Raw genomic sequence first — 20,173 nt, forward strand, 5'->3', positions numbered from 1 at the left:
TAATAACCTAAGTGAATTTATGCACCAGTAAAGGAATCTAAAGTATATTTGCATATGTTATAATTTATTTGATGTCAACATGGCCCAGAAAATAAAACTAAGGACATTTTTCCCTTTTTAATGTTCACGGTAGGGTATTCATGTTCATGTTGTTTAATGTTCATGGTGTGGTGTATATTTTGGAGCAGGGGGATGGCAGTTCCAGTATAAGCAGGGTAGGTTGATGCAGGATGAGGGCAGACACCTCCTATGAAGCAGCAAATTCACTGTGCCTGGGTACTCATTTGGGAAAATGGAATATCTTTTCTCTGATTATCTAATGAAATTCAGATCATACAAGAACTAATTTGGATTAAAAAAAGAGAGAGAAAGATCTTTTTTAGAAAAACTATTATGTCTGTCAGTGGGAAGAACGAAAAGATCCCATGTGCTTGTGAGTGCACCCACTTTCTCTTTTCGAGAACTAAAGGCAGGATATGTGGACCTGTAAACAGAGGAGATGGCTGATAGAAACAGGAGTTATCAGTTTACCAACCGTCAAGAAACCAGGCCAGGTCCACAGGCTGACAAGGCCAGGGAGGTGGCAGGCATGAACTTTAGCTTCATGCCCAGGATTCCCAGATCACTCACACAGCTGAATTCATTCAGTTAGCACGTCAATAAACCAAACAGCTTGCCTCTGGTTTTCTAACAGCCTGTCTCTCATTAACTCCCCAAAGAAAAACCAAAACCAACAGACAAAAACAATGCAGCAACAAATAGAACTGAATAACAAACTTTTATTACACATTCTTTGAATTGCTCTCAAAAACTTCTCAGGTCCCCTGAACACTGATCCAGGAGAGCACTGTCAAAATGATGACGAAACTCAGCTCGGGCCTAGACAAAACAGCTTTGACACATTTGCTGAGCTGTGGGTGTCCACGTCTACAAAAACACATCACTGCCAAAGACACCTGCGCTTATTAGAATTCCGTTTATATACTATAATGGCCAAGTCCAGTGATGTGTCTGCACGTAAATTCTCTGTGGCCATTACAGGGGTTAGTTGGTTGGCAACCATTAATAAGACTGCGTATTTGAATTCGATCTCTTCGTTCCAGGATCTACTCAATGCCTACTCTCTGCTAGGCACTGAGGATTCAAAAATGAGTAAGACAGACACAGACAGTCCTCAAAAAGCTGGCAAACCCATGGAGGAGGTTGCCTACGTGGCCCAACAACAAAAGTATACTGGGCACCAGCACACCTGTGCAGGAAAGGAGGGGACAGAAGCGGTTCAGCATGCAGGGAAAATGGGTGGTCAGGGAACACTCCAGAAGGGCAGACAAGGGAGGAAGGGCACCTTATTCAAAGTGCCCGAAAACTGCAGAGCACATGGTATATGCTCTGGCACTGAGACTCCTGGGCTGGGGCAGAGAAAGAGACAGAGAGGTCGAGAGGATGTTCGCATGAAGCCATGTGACTGCCACCTTGAGAAAGGTCTGGCTTTGGCCTAAATGTCTAAATGTCCCCCCAAAACTCTATGTTGAAATGATAACCACCGAAGATAATGGAGTCAGGAGGTAGGAACCTTGGGGAGGTTCTTACGTCACATACCTCTGGGTAGATCCTTCACCCGTGCATGCAACACATCTTTATTAGCACTACGTGCCAGACACAGTACTAGACGTGGTTCTGGGGAGAGGGGCAGCAAACAAAACAAGACATTTGCTCTAATGGGGCTGGCAATGTTAACAACAGTGGGGAGGGGGGCTGCAATGACAGATATGTAACAGAGAGCTCAGAAGAAACAGAGCAAGTGATGGAGCAGGACAGGGCTCTCGTTCAGAGGGATGGTCAGGGAAGGCCTCTCCGAGAGGTGATGTTTAACGAGAGGACAGGAAGGAAGTGAGGATGCAAACCACACTGCAGTGGAAACCCTTCAGTTCATACCTCACTAACTGCAGCAACATTCACTGCACTTTCCAGAATCTGTGTCCACTTCTTGGAAGACCTTAGTAACTTTGCCCCTATCTGCTGTTACACCAGCCCCTAAGAAGACCTGCGTTTCTCATGGAATGTTCAGATGTGTTCTTAAGACCTGTGGTCCCTTCCCTCCTGCATTATGGGATCTCCACACATGGGGGCTCTGCCAGCTCCAGCAGCTTCGTGCCCCCTGGACTCGAAGTGACTTTACCAATCCCTCCACCCACCTGACCACAAGGTTTCTGACAAAGTCTCATCGGACACTAGCTTGACACGGAGTAACATTCGTTAAATATTTGTTGAACAAACAAATGAAAGCCCCGGTTCTGAATTACATCTGAGGGAATAATATACTTAAATTTGGTAGTAAATCCCATAATGAAGACCTCATGTATATTCTTTTCACAAAATTAAGCTCAACCACTTGCACCTCTGCCCTTACCAAAAGTCACCAACTTCTGTTTTCAAGTGAATTTAAATCGGATAACAGAATTAAATTTTTCAAACCCTTCACTGTCTTAAGATATTCATAGCTATACTTAATATAAAAGAATATAGCAGTTCTGGAATTAGTGGTGATTAATTCAAAGCTTCGTGAATATACTAAAAATCACTGAATTGTACACTCTAAAAAGGTGAACTCTATAGCATGTCAATCATATCTCAATAGAGCCATTATTTTTAAAAAGAACATAGAGAACTCTTCCAATAAAAGATCAACGAGCATCTCAGTCTCATCAGGAAAAACAAACTTGCAGTGCTAATTTTTCCTTTAGTTACAAAGCTATTTTTGGTTTGAATAAAGAATGGAAGGCACCATTCACATCTCTATATGCAGAAGATGGAAAAGGTACAGATGAGAAAAATGATTTGTGTGATTAAAAAATTGGACATCTTGCCATAATTTTAAAAGCAAATTTTAAGTTCTGTTAACTTTGATAAGCTCACAATGGCTGATGAGCCTCAAAGCCCTTTACTTGCTTAATGAAAACATGAAGAATAAAGTCTTAACTATCTATGATAAAGAGAGAGGGAAAACAAAGCAGAAAAATAATTAAAATGCAAAAATACCAGGCTCTCATTAGCTACCAATGAAAGATCAGTCCACCTTCCTCCAGAATATCAGAATTGAGGAAACACTGATTGGTTTTTACCCCAGCTCTCTCTAGATGACAACTAAATCATGGTATATGATGGCTTTGTGGTGTGTCAACTTGGCTAGCCTAAACTACGTGTCCCAGAATTACCTTTCTTGTATGTTTTCAGTACGAGTTGGTGGCAAGGAACAGTCTCTCTCAAGCACGGGAGGAAAGAAGGAAGGCAGGAACACACACACCTTTCCCCAATTATTCAATCAAATATGAATTTAGTGCTACTTGAAGGGATCTTGCAGGTATAATTAAGGCATGTCATCAGTTGAATTTAGTCAAAAGAAAGATTATGATACTGAATAGGACTGACGGAATTAGCTGAGAGCTCTTTTAAAAAAGGCTTAAACCCTCCCTGAATCCAGAGACTCCAAGCTTTAGCTCCTGTTCTTGAAGATCCAGTCCGTTCATGATAGACTCTTCTTGACTGCCTGAATGTCAAAACTCTTACGGATCTCAAGCATGCTTAGCAAGCCGCACAACTGAGTAAGCCAACTCCTTATAATAAATCCCTTAATCCATATAACCGACTAGCTCTGCCTCTGTGTTAACCCTGACTGGTTCATGATATTGCAGTTATTACTATTGAGAAGACAGAGGAAGACCTCTTGGCATAGAATCATCCAGAAAGAAACTAAAGAATCTTACTCTTCCATGAACCCTCTTGCAATCTCTTGCAATAATGACCAGGAGAACAGAAGATTGGGGGTGAATTAATTTTTCAAAAGATGAGATTTATAACAATTTAGAGGTGGAGTGAATTAATCACAGTGCTGCAGCTAGGCCATGGTGCTTCGGCTCTGGCCAATGAGATGTACGTAAGAGAGACAGAACTCTGATGCAGGTCCTTGGGAGACAACAGGCCCTTCTTCCCCCTCTACCTCCTCTGCCTGCTCTGTAAATATGAGGTTTGGAGCTCCAGCAGCCAACATGGACAAGAGCCACAACCTGGAGAGGGCAGACTGGAGAGCTGGAGAGCCACCAGCTGGGGATGCCTGCAACCATCATGCCGGGTCAAAACTGCATGCTTCCATGACAAGTAAAGCCACTATGGGGGGAGGGGGGTCTCTAAGCTAAACACAATACCTAGCTGATCCAAGGAATTTTTTCTCTAGTTTTCCTATTCCTGTAGCAGTCGACTAACACATCCATGTTGATGCATTATACGGAATAGCTGTATTTAATCCCACTGCTATGTGCATGGGGACACACTGAGCGTTAAGAGAACTAGAGCACACAGCTACAGAAGTCCATCTTTATTGCTCTGTGCTTCTATGCTTTGGCAAAAGAATACGAGAACGTTTTCACAGTCTGCGAAAAAAGGCCTTCAAAGCCACTAACTTGAATTCCCATGGAGTAGAATTTCATATGGCAAGCCTGTGGTCACATCCAAATCCACTTATTTGACAGATTTGTGATGTAGAAAATTCACTCTACTATCCCTTTAGACAGGCTCTGTCTTTTCATGGTGGCCTCATCTAATTTCTCCCAAACCAACAACCCTTGAACATGTCTAGGGTAGAGTTTTTGCTGAACGCACACCACACGGTCATCTCAAAGCCTGTAGTTCAGTTCAGTCGCCCTGGGCTTTCTGGATGCTCATGAATTGAACCACCAAGGGTGGCACACACTTTTGGTGGTAACCTCGCCTGCTCGAGCTCCATTGTGTCACTCTATCATGGTGAAAAACTGCCTGACACACCAGGCAGCTGACAACTGAGAGAAAAAAGATCAGGCCCATGACCAAGGGGGAAAATGAGTGATTAATATGGAAAACACAGCAAGAAACATCAAACAGGAAAAAGCTGACTTTTCCCTTTAACTTAAAGTTTGTTTACTCCTCACACAGACTGTAGAAGGCCGATCAAAGTATTGACCTGGTGCTAAAGTGTCAGGTGTCTTCCTGACCCTGGGGCATTTCTGATAACTGCAGAGTCTCTGACTCTTTCTTTTTTTTTTTTTTTTTTTTTTGAGGGAGGAAAGGAGGTGAGTGAGCATAATCGTAACTCTGAAGAAAGAAACTTGGGAAGCTGTGCGCGTGAACACAACGGGCCAAACCATTCCCAGCCTGAGCCACGACGGGTGGGCCTCAGCGCCGTTGTGCCGTTTCCTTCTGTTCGGAGTTCCCCGGACATTTCTCCCTGTCGGGTTCTCGGGCCCCTGGCCCCCGACACCATTCCAGAACGCTGAGGTTCCCTGGGGTTCTGAGCTCTGACCAGTCTACCTGTCGATGGCTCTCATTCCACATTCTCACGGGAGGAGCGTCTCCATCCCGGCCTCCCCAGCTTTCTGACTCGCAGTGCCCCCATTCCTCTCCTCTCTCTCCCGAATGCCTCCAAACCCCTGCACTGTTAGTTGTTCCGTAGGCATCTATTTTATCTAGTTCAAAACTGAACACGATCAAACTCTGCCTCGCCTCTCAATTCCATCCTCCTTCCCTTTCCCACAGTCCCACCACACACATGGCGCCCCCCCCTTTTTCCACACCTCAGTTCCTGGGTCCACCATGCACCCAGGGGCCATGTCCACCCTTGTATCTACTCCACGTTATTTTTCTACTCAGAGTGGTGGGGACTGGATGACCCGCAAATGAAATTCACCCACTCTGGGGGTGCGGACGGATCCGGGGGCTCCTGGCCTTCGGGCATTCATCTCCACCAGCTAATCTGCAAGGGGGAAGGCCCCCTTCAGACAGAGAGACCTCTGTGACTTCCAGGGGCCAAGCCAGGAGAGGGCAAAGGGGCTGTCTCAGGGCCCAGCTCCACAGCGGTGGAGACGAGCAGAGAGCAGCTGCGGGAAGACATGGAGAAGGCTGTCTGGCCCCTCGCCTCTGTGAGTCATGGAAAAACCTGGCAGTGTCAGGCTCCTGATGCAAATGTATGCAAAGCGTCCAAGGTACACACCAGGTTCCCCTATCTTTCTAGTGCCTCCTCCCTCAGATTTGCAAACTCAGGAATATAAGGCCAGACACATGGCTTCCTTGTCATGGATCCCATTCTCCAAGAAAGTACCCACAGCTATGGCAGGGGCAGGGCCTCACCCTCAAATCCTTTTGGTCCGTGGTCATCAACAAAGAAGCCAAAGCAGAAGACTGCCAAAGACATGGGCTCTGCAAGCACAGGTATCTCTCAGACTCCTAGAGCACCTGGAGGAGACTTTTAGTAAAGGTCCCTTACACATCCACATTTGAATGCAGACCAGTGAAGTCTGCATTATCCCTATTAACCTGACTTCATGTGAACCCTCATGCTAGCAGAGTCTGAAGACATTCCCCAAGTCTGTCTTCTACTTTTCACCCCTACTATAGTTCAGATAAACTTTTCCCCCCCACCCTCATTCAAAATATTTCTACAGATTGCTACCAAAGTGATCTTCTAAAACTAAAACTCCAGTAGTGTGCCGGGCTAGCTCATCCTGGCTCCTGAGATCTGACTGGTAAGTCTTTAAAAATTTTATGACTCGGTTGTTAAACAGCAATTATGAAAACTTATATTACATAAACTTAGAATAAAATAAGTTATATTAAATCCAAAGATAGTAAGTACTCAAAATTCATCACTTCTTTACTATTTTAATACATTTTACTAATATCTATGTCCTTGAGATTGTCTAGGTCCATTTTACCCATATGTGAAAATACTGTGAAATGTGCTATGGGACATCTACTCCCTATAACTTGAAATTGACTATAATGGGAGTGGTTTCACATGGAAACTGACAAGCCCTATAAATTATAGTTTGATTTTTGTTTTGTTGATAATCTGGGCTTAAAAAACTGATGGAGCAAACGTTCATTAAATATGTGGTGCCTATGGTAGGTACACTGTGAATAAAACGAAAAGTTGAGGAAATAATTCTTTTAATACTAGCCAATTCACAAAGATGCTTCATGAACAAGTGAAGTTCTTGGACACGCCTTCATTGTTTCACTTTGATCTTACTCCATACTGTAACAAGGAAACATCAACTATCCTCTTTCATCAGTTGTAACCATAGGTTGGGCTATACACACAAGAGTTCAGCAAAAACTAATGCTGGAGGAACTGGATTGAACCACTGAGTAAAAGTCAATTACTATCTGTTTCTTTAGTGGGAGACAAAATGGCAGAAACCTGTCAGAATCAATGAGCTATATGGACTTTACAATGAAGAAAATTGTGTGTTTTATTATTCATTTGTAAATTGTGTGCTACACATCCTTTACATCAGGAAAATTTATAACCAACACACACACACATTTATTTTTCTGGAGAGTTGGTTGTTAAACATATACCCCACTGCATAAATCTGATTAGCTGGTTCCTTTGTTTCAAATCCCTCCACAGCTCCCTATGTCTGCCACCTTTTATGCTCTGCTTCAAATCCTCTCAGACTCACCTCATATTCCTGCCATTGGGATGGCAGCCAGTCCCGTGAAGAATCCGACCAGCTTCATATACGTGCAACCTGACAGGGCCTCTACAGCCCAGGCCGCCCTGATATTGCTTCATGAGGTGCCCATGGGACTCCACCTGGCAATTAGGCACGCCCAATCTGAAAAAGTGAAGCTGCCTTCAATCAGTGGGAGACGAGAAACAGACAAAAGCTTCTCCCTTCACCTTCTCCAGGTGAGCTGTGCTGAGAGACATTTCCTAAGACCTCGCCTGAGAAGATCCCCTGGAATCAAGCAACTAGTTGCTCCTAGCAACAGCTAACTCAGTAACACCTGCTTCCCGGTGTGACTCTCCCTGGGCCTTCACTCTTGCTCCCAGATAGCATTCCTATTAAACCACCTCACACAAGACTTTCCCATGGGATAGAGTCCACGCTCCTTATCTGAGCAGTAATGACCTTCTGAAACTGGCCTCTAGCTAGCATGTCACACCCTGGTTACAAAGAATATACATACTCTTTCCCATCCCTGAAGCTTTGCTTTGCTCATCCCTGTTCACTGCTTAGAATTCTAAGGGTGTGCAGACAGGTAGAAAATTGTATAATTTATGACAACCACAACCTTAAAATGAGGAAATTGAGGCCCAGAGTTGAAAAGTCTGGTCCAAGGGGCTCAATGGCTAATTTAAGACAGAACTGACAGAACTGAAAGCTCTCCTGGTTTTTATGGGCTTGTGGTTCCTAAAGTGTCCATGAATATCTATGTTCTAGTCCTGAAAGTCTACTGAATTGTTTCCTCTTTCAACCTCTTAAAATACAAGAATTTCCATTTCTCTTTAAACTAATACTTTTTATTGCCTGAGCCATTTTGTCTCCCACTAAAGAAACAGATAGTAATTGACTTTTACTCAGTGGTTCAATCCAGTTCCTCCAGGACTTGCTGGCCACATTATGCATTCACTCATGATGAGTGCAATGAGGAAGACAAAAATGAGTAAGACATGTCCTTTACTCAAAAGGAGTTTATAATCCAGTGGATGAAAAGAGAGGGTTGTGCGGAAGTCTATCAATATATGCTGTGATTGTTATAATGGGAGAAAAAGCCAAAAAAGATTTAAAATAGCTACTCTACTTATTCAAAATATCTATATAGAAACACATGCAGAAAATGTCCACATGCATAGGATACAAAATAGGAGCAAGAACAAGTCAACATACTTGGAACACTGTAAGTTCAAAAAGAAGGCTATTTACAGATGTATTTTAGAGCCAATAATCATCCAGGATCAACCAATCAATCAATATATTAGTGCCTGTTACACACAGGCCATTTGCTTTTTATGCCAATAGCTGCCGCACTGTTTCAGACAAGCAGCAACCAAAACATTGATTACAATCAAACAGAAAGAAACCTTTAAAAGCCTCTGGTCCAAGTGCCCTCCTAAAGAAACCAAGGTTCCACGTGTTCGTTTTCTTATCCAATCTATTTCACTTGAGGGATCCGGCTACTCTCTTTCTTCCCCAACAACTCAGGCTTGAATCCTCAATCTCTCTTGACCTTTCCATCTCCCTCATCCCCAGGAGCCAATCAACTGCCACATCTGTGGCTTCTGCGCAGATCCATCCCATAACTGTATCCCTCCCAGCTTCATGCTCTTCTTCAGCCCGGTCCCCGCGTGGAGATTGGGCTGCCCCAATAATTCCTGAAGTCACCCTCTCTTCCCAAGGTATTCATCACAGTGCCAGGGTTGCTCTTCCTAAGCATGGTTCTGATCATGCTGTTCCCTTGCTGCCAAAATCCAAAAACCAAAAGCATGTTTAGTTTAACTGCCTGGCTCTCTCATTCTCAATTCCATCTGTTTCTGGTTGTTCCTTCCCAGACACCAACACTCAGTCCACCTATGCTAGACTACCCCCTGCTCCCACACACATCCTGTACTCCCCATCCCAACAAAAGACTGGGATGGTGCTATCCCCCAAAATGCCCTACCTGTCAAGGCTTTATCCACTTGCCAAGATCCTGCTCGACCTCCCCTTCTTCCATTAGGGCTTCCTAGATCTCCAGCTGTTCATTCATCTTTTGACCCTCTTCTCCACACCCTGTTTCCCACTATGAATTACTTATACTTACTTCACAGCATTTCATCTTTGAATTGTGGTTCCTGATGTGGCAGCTAAACCATTAGGTCAGTGCTTCTCAAATCATGGTCCCCAAACCAGCAGCATCAGCATCATCTGGGAACTTGTTAGAAATGCAAATTTTCCGCCCAGCCCAGACCTACTGAATCAGAAACTCTAGGGTGAGGCCCAGCACTGGGCTCTGATGAGCCCTCCAGGGGATTCTGATGCGCAGTGGAGTGTGAGAACCACTGAACTAGACTGTAAATCCCCCGAGCCTAGTGACTAGGACTAGGTTAATTCATTCCAGCTTCAGATGCAGGGCCTGAAACAGACAGGAGTACTAGTGGAATTTCCGAAATAAATTGCCCAGAGGTCACCCCAAGTCAGTTGCAGAGACAAAATCAGAACTCAGGTTACCATGAATATCAGACCAGAGTTCTTTCCAGCATGACCACAGTCTCTAATTGTGAATATAAGCCATTTAAGTTCATGTATAAGCGCCCGTGTGTTGTAGGAAATGCACTTAAATTGCCTAAGAATGACAAATTGTGCAATTAACAAATCAGGTCTTTTTCAGTCTGTAACTTCAAAAGGATGAATTAGTGGAGCTGGTCCAGGAGGCTTACTTAGAGATGTCCTGCTTGTGGAAAAGGAGATCCTGCAAGAACTGAAGAATAATCAGCCACTGAACTTGTGTACCTCAAATGTCTCACCAGGACTATGAAAAAGTAAATTATGCTCACAGAATGGATTTAGAGGCGGACTCAGAAAGTTGTCTTTTCTAAAAACATACCATACTGTAGCTATCATTCTTTTAAATGCATATTTTTAAGGAAGCAGCTTTTGACCAAAACATCTGCAAATACCTTAATAATGTGAAAAAAAAAAGCTGGCATTTACTGATGTAAGTTTCTAAATTTCTCACTTATTTATTTTGGGCTTCCTATTTAAAGTTGACTTAAGTTGGTTAAATTTTTTGAGAATTTATTCTTTTTCTCTCAATCTTTAAAGGCTTACTACTCCTTAAGTGCCATTCTTCCTTACGTTTTGTGATGGCTGTCATGTGAGCCATCACATGGGTAAACCCATTTTCCATTTTTTTCATGACTCATTTGTAAAACGATAGATAAATGGAAGTATCACTGATCCCTTAAAATGTGAAACCTAAAGACACTTTAAAGGGAAGGGGAAAGTCCTCAGGCTACTGAGTCCAGGTAACGCTCACCCATACAGGAGTAAGGCTGTCCTTTTGTTGTATAATCAGCCACAGCAGGAAAGTGGGCTTGATAAGATAAAAGGGGACCAGTTAAATGCTGTGGGAGGCGTTGCAAATCTAAATGATGAGAATGTGCTCAGCAAATTATGATCACTTAAACATATTCCACTAATGTAATTCTAAACTCATTTTTGCATTAAGCAGTGCATCTACGTTTTGAAGAAAACCAAGCCTCTGTTTTGGGAAACAATGTTCTCCAAGCCTACCCTCTGAGGAGAAGAGGCTCCAGGGTGCCTGGAGAGCCCAGAGGCTAATTCAGAGCCTAAAGACTCTCAGTTGAGGGGGGCACCATCCTCTCTACCCTGGGGCTCTGGTACCTGCCTTGCACATCAGCTCTGGGGGCGTGGTGAAGAGACTCCCAAGGCTAAAGAGGCCAGGCCTTATCTGAAGCAATGCAGCTCCATCCCTGCCCCAGACCTAGCTTGGCTTATGTGCTATGACAAAGAAAAAAAATTATATTCACTTCTGGTCATTCCTGCTCATTGAATATGCGATCATTTTAGTTATAGACAAATTTCATAGCCTCTCTAGGTCCTTGGCCCTAGGAAATCACTGTGTAAGGAAACGTTTACTGTATAGAAGTCATCAGATTAATGGTCTATGACTTAGTGAATAAACAAATTAAATTGAGAAAAAAAATCCTGGGTGGAATCAGAAGACAGTATTAATATAGGCACCAGTTTGATGAGAAAGAATGAGAATTCAATGTCTGATCTGGTTGTGTTAAAATAATTCTAATTACAGGCAATTAAGTGAGGTGCTTATCCTTTATGCTTAACTTGTGCTTAATTATCATGCAATATAATAATGACTTCTCAACATGTTCTAAATTAATACCGTTACTCTTTATGGATTGCAATAGTAAACCCCTTCTGCCTGTCTAGCCAGATGTCAAGGTCCAGCTCTGGGTCCTACTGGGAACTGATTCACAGGCCTGAGTTCACTTGTCCACTTATGGGGTCATCCATGCTGGAATGGGCCTCACACTCTTTGTAGGAGGACTAAGTCCTCAGTGGGGCATCAGAGCACTAGGGCTACATGCGTAACCCTCTGCACACTAAGCCACTAACCAATACCGGACTCAGAAGCATCTCTCCGGCCCAAATGGCCAGGTCACCTGGTCTCCACATATAATTGCCCACAAATTTGATTTTAAAAAAGGAGAACTTGCCTGCGAATAAAACCACTCTCTAAAGTATCTGTGTGTAAGGGGCGCCTGGGTGGCTCAGTTGGTTAAGCAACTGCCTTCGGCTCAGGTCATGATCCCAGGGTCCTGGGATCGAGCCCTGAATCGGGCTCCCTGCTCAGCGGGAAGCCTGCTTCTCCCTCTCCCACTCCCCCTGCTTGTGTTCCCTCTCTCTGTCTTTTTCCCTCTCTGTCAATTAAATAAATAAAATCTTTAAAAAAAAATAAAAAAATAAAGTATCTGTGTGTGTGTGAACTGGGACAGAAACAAGAACGCCTAAAAGCACTGAATTTTAGAAAAAAATTAACTAATAAAATACAAAAGAAAATCTAGAACGCTAAAAGAAGTAAAGGGAATGAAATATTTTTAGGATGCTTTTCCTTTATTTTAAGCCAGGTCAGTAGGCAGGTGAGGACACGTTCAACTTTTAGATGTTTTGCTTTTTGGTTTTTTTTTTAAGATTTTTATTTATCTATTTGAGAGAGAGAGAGAGAGAGAAACACCATGAGAGGGGAGAAGGTCAGAGGGAGAAGCAGGCTCCCCGCTGAGCCGGGAGCCCGATGTGGGACTCGATCCCAGGACTCTGGGATCATGACCCGAGCCGAAGGCAGTTGCCCAACCAACTGAGCCACCCAGGCGCCCAACTTTTAGATGTTTTAAAAAGGGGTGAGATATAAGTTTACATACAGTCTCTTTAACTTTATTAATAGAGAAAAATACTACACACCAGAGATTTGTCTTAAAAAACAGAAAGCATGGAAGACTGGTGTGGGGGCTCCTGTAGCAAGTCTACCATTCTCTCAGCAGTAAGACAGTATGCTGAGCAGCATTTTGAAAGTTTCTACTTAAGGAAAATCTAAAGAAAAAAAGACAGGAAGACCAAAAATTACTCTTAAACCCATGTATGTTTTTCCACTTCCTAAGGAGTTTTTAAAAGACAGATGCCTGCAGGGGCACCTGGGTGGCTCAGTGGGTTAAGCACCTAACTCTTGGTTTCAGCTCAGGTCATGATCTCCGGGTCCTGAGATCAAGCCCTGGGTCAGGCTCTGTGCTCAGCAGGGAGTCCGCTAGAAATTCTCTCTCGCCCTCTCCCTTCTGCCCCCTCCCAATTATGCTTTTTAAATAAATAAATAAAATCTTTAAAAGACCGATGACTACAAATCTCCCTAGAGCTGATCTCAGCAATAATTTAAAATACTGAGAGCAAACTCAGTATACAGTAGGGCAAAAGATGCCTTTTGACCTCTACTCCTCCAAAAAAAACCACTGAAATACATATATTTTAACCTTACTCCTACAAAAAATAAAAAAAATCTAAGTGATAATTTCATCTTTATTGCTCCAAATCAATATATGCATAAAAAGGATATTTAAAGGGGAAAAAAAAGAGGTAAACCTTTTTTAAAAAAACAATAGTTTTCTAACATTTTTAAATAAAAGGATTTTATTTGTTTGAATAAAATTCCTAAAAAAGCCAAATATAAGTAAATAACTGTTTTGGATTACATAATCAAAAGTATAAGTATCCATGTGTCCGCACTGATATAAATAAGTAATGGAATAACTAAATAAATAAATAAGGATGAAAAGATAAATCTCCCATGCAGACACAAACTAAATAATTTATAGAGCTACTACCCTTTCTAGGAGGTGGAGCATAACTTCTCATCTCAATAGTGTGGGCTGCACACAGTGACTTCTTTCCAAAGGGTTCAGTATTGAAAAGGGGAAAATAAATAACTTGACTATGAAGAATCCTAACAAACACTCCCTCAGCCAAATGATCAAAATTACCATCAGGAATAATACATCATGTTGATAATGCGTGCCCTTGATACAATGCAATGAGAATGGTATTTTACCTCTCAAAACCCATAATCCCAGTCTAATCAGGAGAAAAACATGATAAAAATTTATGCCTGAGGGACATTTTACAAAATACCAGTACCCCTTTAGACAATCAAGGTCATCAAAAACATGGGAAAGTCTGAGAAACAATCACAGGCAAGAAAAGCCCAAGCAGATAGGACTACTAAATGTAGCATGGTATCCTGGATGGGGTACTGGAATAGAAAAAGGATACTAGGAAAAAGCTAAGGAAATCTGAATAAAGTATGGACTTTAGTTAATAATGCATTAATATTGGTTCATTAATTCTAACAAATGTACCATTCTAGTGTAAGATATTAATAACAGAGGAAACCATACCTTACCCATATACACCATCTTTGCAACTTTTCTGTAAATCTAAAAAGCTTACTGGGGCACATGGGTGGCTCCATCCATTGAGCATCTGCCTTCGGCTCAGGTCTTGATCCCAGAGTCCTGGGATCGAGCCCCATGTCCAGGCTCCCTGCTCAGCGGGGAGCCTGCTTCTCCCTCTGCTCCTCCCCCCACTCGTGTTCTCTCTCTCTTGCTCACTCTCTTTCCCAAAAAAATAAACAGAAAATCTTTTAAAAAATAAAAATAAAAAGCTTATTTTTAAAAAGGCAAATATACAAAATTATGGGTTTTTAATGAGATGCTTTGGGTGTAAGTGGGGTTTAGAGAAGCTCCAGAACTCTGTTCCCTGCCTCCCGACCCCAGCCCAGCTCCAATCCTAGCCTGCCCCTGAAACATAGAGCAGCTCGAAAACCACTATCTTAAAAAACTGGGACATGTTATCATTACAAAATGCCAGCCCATTCCAGGTGATGGGGCATGCCTCAGCTGCATGACTCAGTCCTGCCTTCAGCCGACCGAGTGAATTACACCACAAGCCCCCGGCAGGCAGAACCGCACCTTACACGCATGAGCACATGCTGAGCACTGACGGCATCAAAGGACTCTGCTTCATAAACTCTCCAACACCAGCATGAGCAGGAACCACCACAAACACGGGGTGACAGCTTTCACTGTCAACCCTATTAGCCTTCTCGGCAATAGATCTGCAAAAATTACCTCGCCATTAGTCAAGCCTGCTCAGTGCCTTCTGGTGAGATCGGACAGGGCAAACCTCTCCAACATGCATTTCTGGCTGCCTGGTATCTTCCAGAGTGATGCACATACCCCAGGTTCCCCTCACCCTGCCAAAACTGCCCCTCCTAACACTCAAAAGAAGTTTCCCAAAATTGATCAGGTTTACTTTACAGTACTTTCATGCTTAATTGTCACAGATTATTCACCCATGGGACAGATGGGTGCAGCTGAATCAAATCCTTATAAGCTCTCTGAAAATGAAAGGTGACATTCACATAGAAAGCCACAGATTTTATTTCCCACTGGTCAGCAGTGACCCTTTTTCCAAATGGCAGTAACACTCCGCAATGAATCATTGACATGAACATGATAACATTGGCAGGGTCAGAGAAGAACAATTAGGAGAGCAGTTGGAACCATTTGGGAAAACAGGGTTCACACTAACATCATACACTCATGACAGCAATTTGGAGAGGCACTCGCTTAACAAGTTATTAGTGAGCACCTACTATGTGCCAGGCAAGTCCCTGTTGTCACAGAGCTTTTACGTTCTTACATAGAAAACTTGGTATTTGAGAAAACAAGCCCAAAGAAGAATTCAGACAGAGATAAGTGCTGGGATAAAAATAACCCATAATAACGGGCTAGGAGGGATGAGTCAGTGGGCAAAGCAAAGCAGACTGAGTGGGGAAGCAGATCTCACAGTCAGGGAAAGCCTTTCTAGGGGAGGTAACATTTGAACTTTTTCTCATGGACCTAAATGTTAAAAAGATGCAAGCCGGCCGCGTCTTCCTGGAGAAGTTACTCAGAGGGACGATCGAGGTGCCAGATGTGAAGAGCGGGAGCGTGGAGACTCAGAGCCCGAGGTTAATAACAAAAGGAGACGCACCTGGACTTTCCCCGGAGCCCTCTGCGTTTTTAAGCGTCGGGTGGAATTAGGGGTCTTTTGGCTGTAAACCGCGCTTGTTTGATGAAAATAGAAATCAGTCCTGCTCCCCTCAGAAGCCAGTTCGTTACCTATCAGGAGCATCTCCGACTGTGGGCTTCCCCCCCCCCCCCGCCCGGTTGTTCTTTAAGCCACAAAAAGCTGCCCACAAGCTTGTTTGACGTCTGTCCTCTCAAGTGTCCATGATGCTGCGCCCTGAGGGAGGTGACGGCTTTGTGGTCAAGCTCCGTGGCCTGCCCCGGTCCTGCTCTGTTGAGGATGTGCAGAATTTCCTTTCTGCACAATTCATGATGGGGCTGCAGGCGTTCATTTCATCTACACTAGAGAAGGCAGGCAGAGTGGTGAGGCTTTTGTTGAACTTGAATCAGAAGATGATGTAAAAATGGCCCTTAAAAAAGATAGGGAAAGCATGGGATATCGGTACATTGAGGTGTTCAAATCCCACAGAACCGAGATGGATTGGGTGTTGAAGCACAGCCGTCCAAACAGTGCCGACACTGCCAATGATGGCTTCCTGCGGCTTCGAGGACTCCCATTTGGATGCACCAAGGAAGAAATTGTTCAGTTCTTCTCAGGATTGGAAATTGTGCCAAATGGGATCACATTGCCTGTGGACCCCGAGGGCAAGATTACAGGGGAAGCCTTTGTGCAGTTTGCCTCCCAGGAGTTAGCTGAGAAGGCCCTAGGGAAGCACAAGGAGAGAACAGGGCACAGGCATATTGAAGTGTTCAAGAGCAGTCAGGAAGAAGTTAGGTCATACTCAGATCCCCCTCTGAAATTCATGTCTGTACAGCAGCTGGGGCCCTATGACCGCCCCGACACAGCCAGGAGGTATACTGGCATTGTCAAGCAAGCGGGCCTGGAGAGGATGAGGTCTGGTGCATATAGTGCAGGCTATGGGGGCTATGAGGAGTACAGCGGCCTCAGCGATGGCTACGGCTTCACCACTGATCTGTTCGGGAGAGACCTCAGTTACTGTCTCTCGGGCATGTACGACCACAGATACGGAGACGGCGAGTTCACTGTCCAGAGTACCACTGGACACTGCGTCCACATGAGAGGGCTGCCATACACAGCCACAGAGAGCGACATTTACAACTTCTTCTTTCCACTCAACCCTGTGAGAGTCCATACTGAGATTGGCCCTGATGGAAGAGTGACGGGCGAAGCCAATGTCAAGTTTGCCACTCATGAAGAAGCTGTGGCAGCTATGTCCAAAGACCGGGCCAACATGCAACACAGATACATAGAACGTTTCCTGAATTCCACAACTGGGACCAGCAATGGGGCATAGAGCAGCCAGATGATGCAAGGCATGGGGGCGTCAGCCCAGTCCACTTACAGTGGCCTTGAGAGCCAGTCTGTGAGCGGCTGTTACGGGGCTGGCTATGGAGGCCAGAACAGCATGGGTGGATATGACTAGTTTTGCAGGAGCATTTGAGTTACTGCACTCATTTTCACAGGCAGCCAACAAGCAGTGAAAAGCAATTATTACTCTAGAGGAAGCTGTGGGACCCATTTTGCACCATGAGTTTGTGAAATCTGGATTAAAAAATTACCTCTTCAGCGTTTTCTCATGCAAACTTTCTTCTAGCATGTGATATTGAGTAAACTAAAACTATTTTCAGCTTTTCTCAATTAACATTTTGGTAGTGTACTTCAGAGTGATGTTATCTGAGTCAAAGTAGTTTTAAGTACATTAAATGGATCTTTTACACCACATCACCGTGAACGCATTGGGAAGACGTGCTTTTTTGGAAAACTCAAGGTGCTAGATCCCTGATTCAAAGAGGAACATTTCTCATGTTTGTTCATTCTAGTTTATTTTCATTTAAAATCTTTTAGCTTAAGTTTAAGCTTTTAAAAATAAGTCAGTTTTGAAAATTGAGACACATTACTAATACGGTAGGAATTGGTGAGGCCTTGACTTAAAACTTTCTTTGTACTGTGATTTCCTTTTGGGTGTATTTTGCTAAGTGAAACTTGTTAAATTTTTTTGTTAACTAAATTTTTTTCTTAAAATAAAGATTTTTTCACACACACAAAAAAAAGATGCAAGCCATGCAGGGCCTTAGGACAAGGGTGTCCCAGGCAGAGGGAACAGCGCCAGGCAAAGGCCCTATGGTAGAACCCAACTTGGAGTGTTCCAGAAACAGAACCCTTCTGACAATCCCAAGAGATGGGCAGTGGCAGTTCGGAAAGGTGAAAACTGAGGCAGTGCCTTCACAGCTGCTCCTAGGAGCCCTGGGGTTCCAGAGCTGAGGGGCAGCTGATGCCAGGTGGTAGTCAGGGAGGGAAGACTGGAGGAGGCAGCCAGCTCACTGTCCCCATCTAGGAACTGTCAAGAACAGCTCTCCCTTGGGTATTTTACATACTAGGATTTCACAGAAGAGCGCCTTTAGAAAAGTGGTTCTTAGGGGTGGGGATGGAGAATGGTAACCATAATTTTTTTAAAAGCATGAAAATAGCTGGTCCAGGTTGTTGATGAATGGTCTATACTTCCATCCATGACTCGTGTGGATAGGTATTACCCACACCCCTATAAAGATAATGGTGTCAGCAATGCCCTTCTCCCATATAATGTGAAGCTGAAGAATGTGACGGGAAGGGGGTTTTTCTGACATACCATGAGCTAGTTCACTCCTACCTGGGGAATATACTCTGTTCTTCTTAATTCTAAATACATTTTAAAAACACACCTCTATACATACACTCATTGGTAAAGAGCAATAAACTGTGCTTCTCCTATTAAATACTATGCTTCTATTAAACAAATCAGGGTGGGGCGCCTGGGTGGCTCAGTCGTTAAGTGTCTGCCTTCGGCTCAGGTCTTGATCCCAGGGTCCTGGGATTGAGCCCGGCGTCGGGCTCCCTGCTCGGCGGGAAGCCTGCTTCTCCCTCTCCCACTCCCCCTGCTTGTGTTCCCTCTCTCGATGTGTCTCTGTCAAATAAATAAATAAAATCTTAAAAAAAAAAACAACGAATCAGGGTTCTTCTATTACATGCCATGCCACGCTTATGGATTAAGAAAAAGCAAATTTTCTAGCTAATGTCAAAACCTATGCCCTAGAAGTATAATTATCAAAGGCACACAGTTCATTTTCTCTAGTTATAACCAGCTTTGCTTCCAGAAGTCTTCCCACTACTTCTCATCACCGGGGTCTCATGAAATCTCACTCTCATTCAAGATTTCCTCCCAGGCAAAATTCATTTCTCCTTCGGCCATATTCCCATAGGGCCACATCTCCATGTCTACTCTAGGAGCAATTCCAGTTTGCTTAGTTATTTATGGATGTCACTCCTACTCAATTTGGGACAGAGACAGGAGGGCAATGTGTGAAAGAGGGGACCGAACATTTCCTGTGCCATTTCTATGTTCTAGGCTCTATGCTAAACACTTCCTAGGCATTGTTTCCTGCAGTCTTCACAACAGTCCTGTGAGACAGGTATGACTTTTAACCCTGTTTTACAGATGGAGAAACTAAGGCATAGAGAATTTTGAAGTTACCTGTCTTACACCATATGGTGCTAGAGTCCTCTGGATCTGAATCAAAGCTCTCTGGCCTAAGGTTGAGGCCCATAGTCATTCTCTCTCCCAGTGGGGACTTTGTGGAGCCCAGCTGTGCCTTACAAGCCTCAAAGACCTGCTTTGCTTAGTCAGTGCCCCATCACCCTGCATTTCCAGCCACAAGAATAGCAGGTTGGTGTTGGGATTGAGGCGAGGTAAAGGTTGGGGTTAGAGTCCTTGCTCCATGTTCCTAGTTTTGAAATATTACCATCTACATATCCCAACTGGTGGGTTTTTCCTTAGGATAAAAGGATTCTGGCTGGATTTCCCCTCTCCTTTTTCTGTTTTGTTGTGGTGGTAGTGGTTCTTTTTGACATCACAATCATGTTAGTATCACAAATATACTTCATCTCCAAATCCTGCACCCTAACCTTGGCTTCTACGTTTTTATTCCAAAGTGGGAACAATGGTGAGGTTTTTCAAACAATGTCAGATTTCATCTTCAATTTGTTATTCTTCCTACTCAGCCCTTTTTATCAAATTTCCCACTTTGGGTTCTGCATATTCATATCAACACTCCTCCATACATCTGGAACTGTTTTCCTGCTCCGAGCCATGGAACCCCCATCCATTGCTACCTCACCAATCTCATTTCAAAGGACTCTTCCATCAAAACTTGGGTAGAGAACAT

The 20,173-nt window shown here is 43.6% G+C and overlaps 1 protein-coding gene and 1 pseudogene across 5 annotated transcripts in view; one reads left to right on the forward strand and one right to left on the reverse strand.

Moving 5' to 3' along the window:
* The window catches only part of PLD1 (phospholipase D1), a 199,711-nt gene that overhangs the window by 174,444 nt on the left and 5,094 nt on the right, over window positions 1-20,173 (reverse strand). The window lies entirely within an intron of this gene.
* On the forward strand, window positions 16,157-18,012 carry LOC118356841 (annotated as a pseudogene).

The sequence above is a fragment of the Zalophus californianus genome, chromosome 1, assembly GCF_009762305.2.
Source record: "Zalophus californianus isolate mZalCal1 chromosome 1, mZalCal1.pri.v2, whole genome shotgun sequence".
Taxonomy (NCBI): Eukaryota; Metazoa; Chordata; class Mammalia; order Carnivora; family Otariidae; genus Zalophus; species Zalophus californianus.